Source organism: Thermobia domestica, chromosome 6 (assembly GCF_964235325.1).
Source record: "Thermobia domestica chromosome 6, izTheDome1.hap1.1, whole genome shotgun sequence".
NCBI lineage: Eukaryota > Metazoa > Arthropoda > Insecta > Zygentoma > Lepismatidae > Thermobia > Thermobia domestica.
Genome location: NC_137459.1, coordinates 156187628 through 156200237, shown reverse-complemented (window position 1 = coordinate 156200237; position 12610 = coordinate 156187628). Strand labels below are relative to the sequence as shown.

The 12610-nt window shown below is 36.4% G+C and overlaps 1 long non-coding RNA gene across 1 annotated transcript in view; it reads left to right on the top strand.

The window, feature by feature from the left end:
• Positions 1–386: 386 nt before the first annotated feature.
• LOC145688282 (uncharacterized) overlaps positions 387–12610 on the top strand; it is a 62136-nt gene continuing 49912 nt past the window's right edge. Inside the window, exon 1 of the long non-coding RNA XR_014131867.1 lies at positions 387–694. This is a non-coding gene — a long non-coding RNA (uncharacterized LOC145688282). The remainder of the gene's footprint in view (positions 695–12610) is intronic.

Sequence of the window (12610 nt, the reverse complement as noted above, 5' to 3'; positions counted from 1 at the left end):
AATATCATCTAACAAAATTTGGTCTTTCTGCGTTCATGAAATAAGTTTTTTTTTAATATACTTTATTGGTTACACTATTACTTTCAGAAGCAGTTAAAAACGAGAGTTTTAATACAAAATAAATATATTTAAATCTCGATGAAAACAAAGTGTCTAAAGAAACACGTGTTATCCTTGCAGTGAAAGTTCATTGACGAAGCTATAAAACTTCCTGTCATAAAAGTCACCCTCATTTGTAGGAGTTATATCAACTGCAACTAACTTTTCTATTTAATTGCGTTCAAAAATAAGAGAACGACTAAATAAACTGTTAAAATATCTAATATTTAAAAGTTTGTTTTTCCCTCGATCACATTTTAGTGAGGAGTAATTGCCGTAACTAAGCTGCACATTTTTGCCTGCCATCTAGGAAATCTTATTAACATAAACAGTCAGTTTCTTGCAACTCTATGTTGATATATTGAATTTTCCCTGATAGGGAGAAATGCATCTTTTCATTTATGGGGTTTTACACTTAATGTGTGTATATATTAAAGGAATCGTATTGTTAGAAGGAAGAAAATACATAATTACAAATATATTTCGCTGAACAGGATTAGATACGTCTATTGAATGTTTTTGCTGTTATTAAGAGTACATAGTAAAAATGAAACAAATAAGAAAAGAAAAAAAAAAAAACGAAAAGCTAGTGCAGGTGAGTGAAGGTTATTTTATATACTTTGGATGTACTGTAACGAAGATGCAGTACAGACGACAAATTTATTGCTTGAATATTTTGCTTTTTATTGTTATTAGGTAAATTTGTTATGGTAGTGAAAGTAAGGATTTTCTGATCCATTTGCTGAAAGTATTTTGGCTAACTTTTTCCGTGTACAAAAATATTTGCAAAATGTCATATTTTAAAGTTGGATTCACGTTTATCGTTGCAGTATTTGTAATATTTTTGGTGATGTAGTTGTGTGAATATTCGTGTAACATCAAATAACTCCATAAATTGCGGTTGTACATGCTTATCGCATTTTTGTGATTATAAGAAATGGATAGGGAAGACATGTGCATACAGTATTAGACTAGTAGGTGATGGACAAGTTTACGGACACCACACTTCGCAAAATTACAAAATTCAATACTCTTCATGGAAAGACATGCTTACATGGAACAAATTACGGTACTAGATAAGTTTAGGGACACCACATTTTGCAAACGTTACGTATACAATTCAGTACTCTATGAAAAGACGTATTTATAAGGAAAACATTTCGGTAGACGGCATAATTAAGCAGTAACTAATGCAGCTGTATTTCAAGTTCGTGCAGATTTACTTTTAGCGTACCACGGGAAATAATTAATGAAAATTCTTTCACTACATTCCTTCGTATTGTCTCCTAAAAGAATTGCGCTAGGCGACATGAAAATATCTCACTTTGGCATAGATAAAATTAAAGGGGCCACCAGAATTAATGGTTGAGAAATTGCAGTTCCTTTCGCTTTACTTATAAATACGGCTTCCGCAAGTTTGGCTTAAAAATTACAATGGAAAGACAAACCAACCTGTGCCAGGTGGCCACCGAAAAGCACGAATGCTATCTAATCGAGTCAGGGCAGGGCGAGCTGGTGGTTATGCGCGTAAGCGAGGATAGTGAAAATAAATGGGCTTCGGCAAAGATACGGGTTTCGATAGCATTTGTCATGGTTTCACACTAGTAACGCTCCACTGGTAAACATAAAATACAGCTTCTGTGCACTGTGCAGAAATACGCCGCCGGTAGAAAATAACATATAATAGAGTCATCTTATGAACTCACTTATTTTGTCCGTCTAAATGCACATGCAATGGTTTTACACTAGTAACCCTACACTTGTAAGCCTAAAATACAGATGTATTTCTAAAAAATTCTGTCGCCTGCTGAAATGTCTTCCTTATAAATATGTCTTTCCATACACAGTATTCAATTTTACCTGTAAATCTTGCAAAAGGTGGTGCGCCAAAACTACACCAGCACCTTCAAGTTTCTGAGTGCAGGATTGCTGGTGGAAAATTATTACAAATGGTTTAACACGGTTAAAATAAGTAAGTGAATATGAAAGATGACTATTAGGTACATTTTCGGGTATTATTTAGTATCTCCTCCAAATCTCTTCGTAGTGACTCTGGCTCACTTGGTAGTGATTACGATTAATTATTTCTAACTATGACGTAGTCATTCAATAAGTGCAGTGCGAATGTATGGTATAAAACTACAGTGCGTTGAGACACGAACCGACTTGTGCTGGGAGGCTACTGAAAAGTAGGAATGCTATCTAACCGAGTCAGGGCAGGAGTACAGTGAGGGGCCGCCGAGCGATAGCATGGAGTTGCGTTCATAGGGAACAGGCGCGACAGCGACGGTAAGTATACGCATACTAGAGATCGTTTACATTCTCTCACTATAAATCACAGTACTGGCTCCGGAGGTTTGGTGGAAATACTTAGTGCCATCCCTATTTTCCTTCACCAGAGAATTTCTGGAGTGTCCTATAACTGTATTTTATGTTTACGAATGTAACGGTATTTGGGATTTACGTCATTTTGCAAAACCCACGTAATTTCACTACCTCGGCTACGAGTATAAATACCATCGCTGACGCACCTGCTCACTTTGGACGCGCTACTGCACTTTCCTATTAGCTTCAACCTACCCTGAATCGGTTGTATAGCAAGCCTATTTTTAGTGGCCGCCTAACACAAGTTGATTTGAGCTTTTTGCACTGTAGTTCCTATGCAACAGATCTGCGCACAGAATTTATACAACAAATCGTAAAAGAATTGTAATTTTTCAACAATTACTTACGGTGGCCCCCTTGAAGTTCATCTGTGTTAAGTAGGGTAACGTTATTGCCTAGTGTAAACCTTACGTAAAACAATAAGAAGAATATTCCAATTTTTTAAAATTCAATTTCGAGTGGTATGCCTAAACTTGATCTACCAGCGAGTTTCTACTTGCAGCAGAATTAAGTGCGAGGTAATGGGGATGTAATTTTCAGCTCGGCAAGTTTTTACTTTCGTCATTTCGTTCATTTTATTCGATTCTGTGTTTTGGAACTTTTTGTTGCGGCTGGTTAGGGGACTCGCCCCCTCATGTGTATACTCTTAATATGTGCTTCTTTTTTTTTTTTTTTTTTTTGCGTGCGTGTGTTTTTTTCTACTTTGGGTTTCTGGCCTTGATAATTTGCTTCTGTTTTTTTCTTGTCTGCTGTCTGCCCTTTATAACAGACAAGAAATACTACATTGTGGTTCTTGTGGTCGTTTTTTCTGTTATTGTATACATTACATATTTTAAAATTTGATAAAGTTAGAACTGTGTTACGATGGAAAAGGTTCTGAATCTTTCAGCATTTGTATCTGGCAGTGTCTCAAATAAATGTAGAATCATTACAGTCTGAATCACGATGATTCCTATCGGATTCGATTTGTAAGGAACTGGTTCGTAATGATATTTAAGGAGTTGCTTCAAGGATCCAGTTCCTTACGAATCGATTCACTGAATGAGATGACCAAAGTAAAACCTTCCCTACAGCGCTTCGCGTTTCAAATGACAGGTTACATGGCGTCGAGCGGGCTTTCTGCTTTCTCCAGTCGCAGTTGCCCAGTATTGTCAATTTGCGGCAGGCGATATACGCTACTGACTTTTCGCAATGCTGCGAATGTTGTAAATACTGCAGAACATCTTACCTTTACTCTTCAATTAGTTCTTTTGTAGTGAATAATGTTCCTGTTGCGTGTGACCGTCAGGTATAAAGAATGTGTTTAAAAAGTAAATATCAGTTCTTGTCATGCATCTATGCTGAAACAATTAAGTCCTCAGAAGCGTAGGCCTCTCTAAAACTTAGAGAAGCTAATCACGTGATAAGAATACTGTTCATGATCTTTTGCATAGCATCTAGAAAACTTAACAATGAAATATTTAAAGAAATTGTGAATAACAAAATTTGGAACGTCATGGTTTAAGACTGATTCAGACAACGAAAATGAATTTTGTTTTTTTTTAAAAAAGTTGATTTTCATGACAGGATGAAGTAGACGACATGCTTTTAGCAGTTCTAGTGGAGTAAATTATATTTTCAGTATGTACTGTGAATATTCTAAATTATATTGGAATATAATTTTTAACATTATAGATAAGGCTGTCAAAATTCACTTGCAATAACACTAGATGCACAAACAGCAGCAAGGAATAGGGGAGTCCGCAATCCGGAAACGCTACGAAAGTTATCGCGTACCATTGCCCATGTCTCATGTGGCTTCTTATCTAGAAAGAGCTATAGGTTTACAAGTGTAAGGTTACTCGCGTTTACTCGTGTGCTACAATTTCTTGATGACAGCTAAAATAAGTGAGTGCATAACTGTATTAGATACTATTTTCTAATATTCGGACCCAAGAGGAACAGGAATGGGGAATGGCGGAAACTTCATAACGAGGAACTACATAATTTATATGGTTCACCCAACATTGTTAGGGTCGTCAAGTCTAGGAGGCTTAGGTGGGCGGGTCATGTAGCTAGAATGGAAGAAAGTAGAAATGCTTTCAAAGTCTTGACTGGAAGACCAATCGGAAAACGACCATTAGGAAGACCTAGGCGCAGATGGGAGGACAATATTAAGATTGATCTCGCAGAGATTGAAATACCAAGTAGAAACTGGATGCAGTTAGCTAAGGATAGAAGTCAGTGGAGAGCTTTTGTGAACGCGGCATTGAACCTCCGGGTTCCATAGGCCATAGAGAGAGAGAGAGAGAGAGAGATACTATTTTCTACTTGCTGAGTATTTCTCCACGGTGTACAAAAGCTGTATATTATGGGGTAAGGTGCCGGAGAGTGGGTCCAGAAATAAGAGAAATACGTAAAATTTACGGAAGACGTGAAATTATTTTTCATGAAATGCATGCTAATCAAAGAAGTGTTAGAAGCTGCGTGTTATTGGTACAATTTTGAGTGGAGATATGGTGACGTCAAACATTATGGTGTGATGAGGAAATTATTTTCCAAAAATTCAAAGATGGTAGTTGCATGTGACATTTCGATTGTAAGTTTTATAACACTACGTTGGTGGAGAAAAAAAGGTTTGTTACTTTTTCTAGAGCGGCAGAAATTGAGTAAAAATTATGCCGAATGTAGGAAGGATTGAAAATAAAGAAATGGAGCAACAGTTAAAAAAATGAAAATTTTGAGTTTTACGTCCCACCGTTATGCCGGTTAGGCTAAAGCATACGGTGATGATGAGAGATGAATGAAATGGTGCAATGAAGAAAGTGGGAGGAAACGGGAGAACCCCGAGAAAACCCACGCAAACATTATTTGTCCACCACAAAGTTCACTTGGCGGGAGCAGGGTTTGAACCCGAGACCCCTAGCACCAGAGGTAATCGCTCTACCACTGAGCCACCGCGGCCCCTAACAGCAACAGTTAAGTTTTCAAATGTGATCATCGTGTTAAGGTGCAAAATGTCATTGTCGAAAGTTGGCAGTGTAAGGTAATTTTTCCAAGGGCACAAAGGTGTACATAGAGAAATTATTATTTATAGTATGTTTATTCGAAATTAGAAAAAGTAAACCTAGTGTTTCAGCAACGTCATCGTTTACGCGCATAACATCATCGCTGACGTGCCTGCGCCTACGGATTCAACCCTTTGCTGCCACTCGAACCCTCGTACTGCTCTCCTGTCCTGACTCGGTTAGATAGCATTCGTGCTTTTTAGTGGCCATCTAGCACCTGTTCGTTTGTGTCTTTTATACACTAGTTTTTATGGCATATTTCCGGGCGCAGTATTTATTCGCTAAACTGTAGCGTCCTCTCGGAGTGATTGTCCACTGCGGAATTATTCTTAAACATTTTCTAACGTAATGACAATGAATTTTCTCAAATGACAAAGTATTCATTTTCTGCCTGAAAATACTTCACTTACTTTCCGGCACGAACGCTGTTTGGATTTACTCATGTAGTGTTACTACTGTGAAATCAAGTGCTCTTAGAACTCGTATCATTGCGAAAAACCATGTGCTTCCACTACCCTCGTTATGCGTATACCCACAAATTTCGCCTGTCCACTCAAGATAGCATTCGTGGTTTCCAATGGCAACCTATGCAGCACCTGTTGGTTCGTATTTTTGTACTGTTGTTTTTATGCCATACACCCGGACACAATGTTTTTGCAAGTCGTAAAAGAATTGTTTTTTCAGCACTTCCTTCTAGTGGTCCCATTGATTTTTATATATATTAAGCGGGATAATACCATGTATCCAAGAAATATAATTTTTCAAAAATTATTTCGAATGATGTGCCTAAACGTGTTCTACTAGAACTAGTAACCGATGTATATAGTTAGAAGAATTATGCTTTGTCGAACTTTATTAGTTTATAAATTATCTGTTTATGTGTATTTGTATTGTTTCTTGAGTACAAAATTTTCGGAGAAGATTAATAACACTGGGGTATTCTACTTTTTTTTTTTTTTAATCTGTTTATGCGAAACAAGTGGAGCACATCATAGTGAGCATGTCTTTCTAAATTTACCACAACAATTTACGTGTTAATTTTACATTGCCGACTACAGTTGAAATTCTTACGCAGTGGTTCTACTTTCAACCATGAGAACAAACACTCATCACTCGATCGAAAATGTGTAAAAAGCTTTTACAAGCCAGCAATAATGAATGAAGTTTTCCTCATTCACACCAGGCAAATGTCAGGGTGGTACCTAATATACAGGTTCCAGGCCGTTTCCTTTCTTTTCAACTCCTGTTTTCCTTCCCTTTCCCCGGATAGTGCAATCGCAGAGGTACGTCTTCCATCATATATGACGGACTAAATGGCAATAAATGACGAAAGCCTAGAAATCTAAATCCAGAATTCTAACAAACACTCATATTAGGAAATTATGAAACAAATAAATCACATTTTATATGCGTACGCACTTTCGCTAATGTTCCTGATTCTTACAATCCCGCTGCTAAGCGGGCACTCCTGCTTTCCCTGCCGGATTCAATACTTGCTTGTAGGGACCACCTTGCACAAGTTAGGGAGTGCTTTTCAATATAACTCGATACCGGCCGTAAAAACTTCCTACCTAGCCATCCTTTTCGATGTGCATAATAACGAAGAGTGATGCCTTTGTCAATTCCGAGGCAACGCTGAATGAAATGAATAAAACATACACCTCCTTTGGCCTTGCTCCTTTGAAGATAAAGAAACGATAAGGAATGGTTTCGGCGTTTCTCCTGTCAATTCCCAGGCCACCTGTGGTGTCCCATTTTGCCTAAATTTGGGCTTAAATGCCATCGAGATTGTCACCAATCATCTCAGGGACCCCAAGAATTATGGATTCGACACTAATATCGGTCATTTTCGCTTTTTACACTCACCTCCGCGAGGGGTACTAGGGTTGTCTAGCCCGAATTTAGGCTTAAATGTTGAGTTGATTTTGAGTTTAACGTTCCGTTCAGGTGAGACATGGACCTACTGATTAACGTGGAATCCGAATCACATGTGCTCTAGCTGGGAATCGAACCCGGGTCTTCGACGCCAAAGGTGCGTGCGCTAACCTCTTAGCCACGAAAAATTTCTGATACTGTAACATACATACATGATACGTACATTTTTATATAAATACATGCCCCTCCCTTAAATGGAGATTTTCAGAAACTCTGGGACTTTGGTTAATTTATTTGCAATAAGGGATTTTTATACCAAGTTTCATTTTCCAAACTTGAGGGGTTCATGAGATACTCAATTTTTCGCATAAATCAGACCTCCCCGCTTTTCCCTTACGACATTTGTTTTGATAAATTTAATATCATATGACCCTTGGGTGTAGATAAGGTTGATTATCATGCCAAGTGTCATTTCAAATTGGTTCAGTAGATTCTACCAGACAGAAACTCACATTCGCTTTTATACAGTAGATTATGTAGGTTATCGCTGTAAACTTCTTCAGCAGTTTTTCTTGTTATAAAATTCGAAGTTGTTAAATATCCATTGTAGATGTTGTTTCCCTGTAAAATGTTGAGAATAATGTGTTATCTGAAAGCTGGACAATCTTGCAGCTTTTCCTTTCCTTTCCACGTTTTTTATGTAGTCAGGTATATAAGGTTGTTCAGATGATGTTTTTGCAGTAACGCAACTTGTTCAATGGTTATGCAAGAAATTTAAGCTTAATAAGAAAAAATGGTGCTGAAAGTTACGACAGTAACAGGCATAATACACTAATATTATGAAAGTAGTCATTTGATCATATCATTTAAACAATCGTTTGTATGTGTTTGTTTATTGTAATTTCCACATTCATTGTATATCAAAATTCTCTGTACTTTGATGTTTCTTTAGGCTATATGAGTGATGAAATCTAGAGCACATGAACTCTGTTGAGAGTCAAAGCCGGCTCAAAGGCGCATATGCTAAGTAAACAGACACAAGAAAACTCTCTCTCTCTAAATATTAAACCAAATTTACGATAAGTACCATCATTTAACACTGCTGTAAATCTGTTTTTGGTCTCAGCACTACAAACTTGAATATGTATATAAAGAAAATGTACTCACTCAGGTTAGAAAAATCCACATCATACAAATGAATGAAGGATCCTGAGGCCCGGTAGCTTTAGATTATCAATTAACACATGTCAGAAACTTTTTTTTTTTTAATAAGATTTGGGTTGAACAACTTATCAAATATCTTTTTCGGGTCTTTAGGAACAGTTCCAGGACAGTTGGTCACACCTGAAATGCCCTAATGACCACTAATTTGTCTTCTTAAACTTTAGTGTTCGATTTTTTTTTCTTTCTTTCTTCTTCATACACTTCTTCAGTTCTTTCTTCAGTTGTTTAAAGATTAACAACCAAGTTTTTCACATTATATGAGATCTTATACTCTATTCCAAAGCCCTAAAGTATGGTTAGTATGTAGTCTTTAATTATGAGAGCGTGAACTTGGATTGTATGTATAATTTTCCACCAGATTGCGAGTTGTGAAATATGATTTCACCACGTTACGTAGTTGCATTAAAAGTGTGTATATATACAGGGTGGATCATTTATCTTGATACGCCCGTGTAACTTTTAAACTAATAAATAAAAAACTGAATTTTACACCATGCAAATATCAACAAGGTGCCATTCTGTGATACCACAAGGTTAGCAGCGTGCCAATCCAACGTAAGGTTGTATTTTTTGAATGGCAATACGTCAAGTTATTGCATATTTCAAATCTACATGTAAAAGGAAAACATAAGTATCCAAATTCTCGTGGAGTCTGCAACAGTAATACTGGAAGTAAGATAGACGGACCAATGCACATCCAAGGTACTTTAGTGTCGAATACTATGATCATGATATGACGGAGTTCGAATAAATACAAAGTTACAAGAGGTTGAAATTTAGTTTTTTTTTTTTTTTTTTTTTTTTCAAAACTTTTTCTCGAAAAATGGTTAAATAAGTACCTCGTATTGTTATATGGTTTTCAATAGATGTGGAAATCACAATGCCATTTACAGCAATTGGATTTATCAAACCATTCTGGACTTAAGGTAATAAGTGTTAAAATTTGCAACACTGCTTAAATGTAATATTGAGAACTTATTGTAGTTACACCTACCAAACAGTGTTGTTGTAATATTCTAGAAGCAAAGTAAATAAAAATTGTTTTAAAAAGTTCCCATAAACATGTCATTTTATGCAATATATCAAATTTTACCATTTTTGTATCTCCCGATTGGTTTGAGATATCAAATTGTCGTAAATAGCAGTATGATTTTTATTGCTCTTAAAATCCATGTACACAACTTGATGTGATACTTATCTAAACATTTTTTCCGAAATGAAGTCTTGAAAAATGTCAAGTTTTCAATTCTTTGTAATTTTATTTCCACTCGTTTGAAATACATCATATGATTTTCGACGGTAAGGTACTTTACATGTGCATTAGCCCATTCTTCTCAGTTGCGTTACTACTGTTATAGAACCCTCTAAACTATCGTTGTTTTTCGATGCTTGTGATACTGTATTGTCCTTAGCAACACTGCATAACAAGTATGCTGTTGTATGTTATCCTTTTACATGTAGATTTGAAATATGCAATAAGTGACGTGTGCCATTTAAAAAGTGCAACGTTATGTTGGTTTGGCAACACTTTTAACCTTGTAGCATCACAGAGTATGTCAATATCCCCCTGCCGATATTTGCAGGATCAAAATTTCAGCGTTTTTTTGGCCATTAGTTTAGAAGTTACAAGGGTATATCAAGATAACTGCCCCTTGAGGAATATGTTGAAGGAAAAAGGGAAGTAAGTATAAATGATTGTGGTTTTGCTTAAGGTTTGCACTTGAAATCTTAATAGGGGTACATTGCAAGACATTTTTGTGATTTAAAGATAACCAACTTTTCACCGAACTTAAAAAGTTCGCTACTGAATTCTCTATGTCTGTCCGTCTGTCTGTTGTTTGCGATTTTTTTTTCTCAATTTTGAGCCCTCCATTCGATAGAGCATCTAAAACTATCTGAGAAAGTAATGGAATTTTTCGTGGCACTCTTACCGTTCCCGAGATAATGGCCAAAAAATGGCTGGTTTCAATAGATTTCCAGCCATATCTTGAGAACCATAAGCTATAAAGAGATCATATTGCTGTTGATCAATACCGAAGCGGATGGTAAATAATTTGGTACCAAATAGTAACTTGTGGCCACTGTCCAACTGCCCACTATGTTTACTATCCTCTTAGGTATTGATTAACAGGAATATCATCCAGTGGCGTGCTGTGACTTTTCTCATAGGGGACTAGGTTTGAAGAGGATGTGCGCTGTACAGTGGAGGTCTTGACTGGAATTGTTGACAGCAAACAACACAATTTATATGTTTCTGTAAACGCTTCTTCTACCAAGCCCTTTTTTTTTTCTTCAAGAAATGGATAATTTCAGTCACAGTTTTGTTTGAAATATCTGAGTGTCTATAAACCGATATTAATTCACTCCGTAAATTGTTAAAATTAAATTTAAAAGACTCCCCTAACTTGCTTTAAGGGGCAAAAACAAGCAATCAGGAGATCGAGATTTAAAGCACTGAAATTTCTTTGAATCCAAACTCAAGAAATTGTAACTCACTGAGATCTTGAAATCTCACCTCCATTTGTCCAATTACAGTATCAATAATGTCATTGTAGAGACGCACATATTTAATTTTTGGATCTGTTGAATCATCTACTTTACGTGTTTTATTAGAAGGTTCCCGTTATCATCTAATTCTACTTTTCTATAAGTCTCTTGAAATTCGTTTCTTGCATTTCTAAGGTGAGAAACTGTCTCTTGTACTTTTTCGATACAATATTTCTCATCCAAGGTTTTATTTTAAAGAATGTTGAATAGTATGTCCGTGCGCATAAAAATATGACTGAAAACTTTTAGTAGAAATGCAAAATCGAAATCCTTCAATCATAACACACAACCTTTTACAGTCATCAAAGCTTCGGTGTCCCAATTATCTGAATCTTCTGCAATGTCCTTAAAACACCGTAAGAGCTGTGTATGATTCACATACACAATTCTATAATTGTAATTCCATCTTATACTGGCAACCGTTGGAAATCGCTTAGTTACTTCTGATTCAGCAAGCACGTTAGAGCGTTTCGATGAATGTGAAAGAAATTTGGAATGCCACTTATTGTTCTAAAAAATATTTTACATTTCTTGTGTGATTAACAGACTGTGGAACAACGAGATTGAGTCTGTGCGCATAGTAGTGTATGGAGAGTGCTCTGGGATACATCCTTTTAACAAAAGATTATAAACCGTTCAAATGTCCAAAATGTGGTAGCTCCATCATAGCCTAGTGCTACAAGCTTTTGCTTACAATTAAAGTGAGAGAGAGCTTGGAAAACATGCTCACTTAGAACAATGGCAGTGCAATCACTAGTAACATCTGCAAAACAAACAAATCTTTCATGAATATTGTCGTTTTTCACGTACCGAAGACGATTGAAAGTCTGCTTTGCAAAGTCCGTAGTTTTGTCCAACATTATTGCTGTAAAAAGTGTATTGTTTATTTCTGACTTAATTTTATCGAGAATTACGTCACTAAACATTTAATAATATCGTTCTGAATCCTGTTTGATGTTCCTTTAAACTCTCCCGTGCTGTGAAGATTACAAGGCAATTTAGTGTCATGCTTAGAAAGTAACTGAATTACTTCAATATAGTTTCCCTAATTGAGAGAATCTTCCTGTTCGTTATCTTAACTATATATAAAACTACATGAGCTGACATAAAGTAAATCAGTACTTCCGGTTGATATGAAAAGTTGAAATTTGGCATGATTGTAGCTTTCCGGAACTAACCGACAGGAAAATTGTCAAATTGAATATTTTCAATTTTTAAAGGGTCTAAAGGGATATGAAGTAATTTCTGTGTTACTTAAATGGGCGTTTTCCTGGGAAACAAAATCTTACCTTTTAGATAGTTGAAATAGGCAAAGAAACTTGAAACTCGGTAGAATTGTGGGTTGAAGAGGTGCGAGGCCGTAGGCCGAGCAAGGGCGGGGGAGTGGGGGCGGAGCACTCAGCTAGCCAAAGTCTATATTATAAAATTGAAAG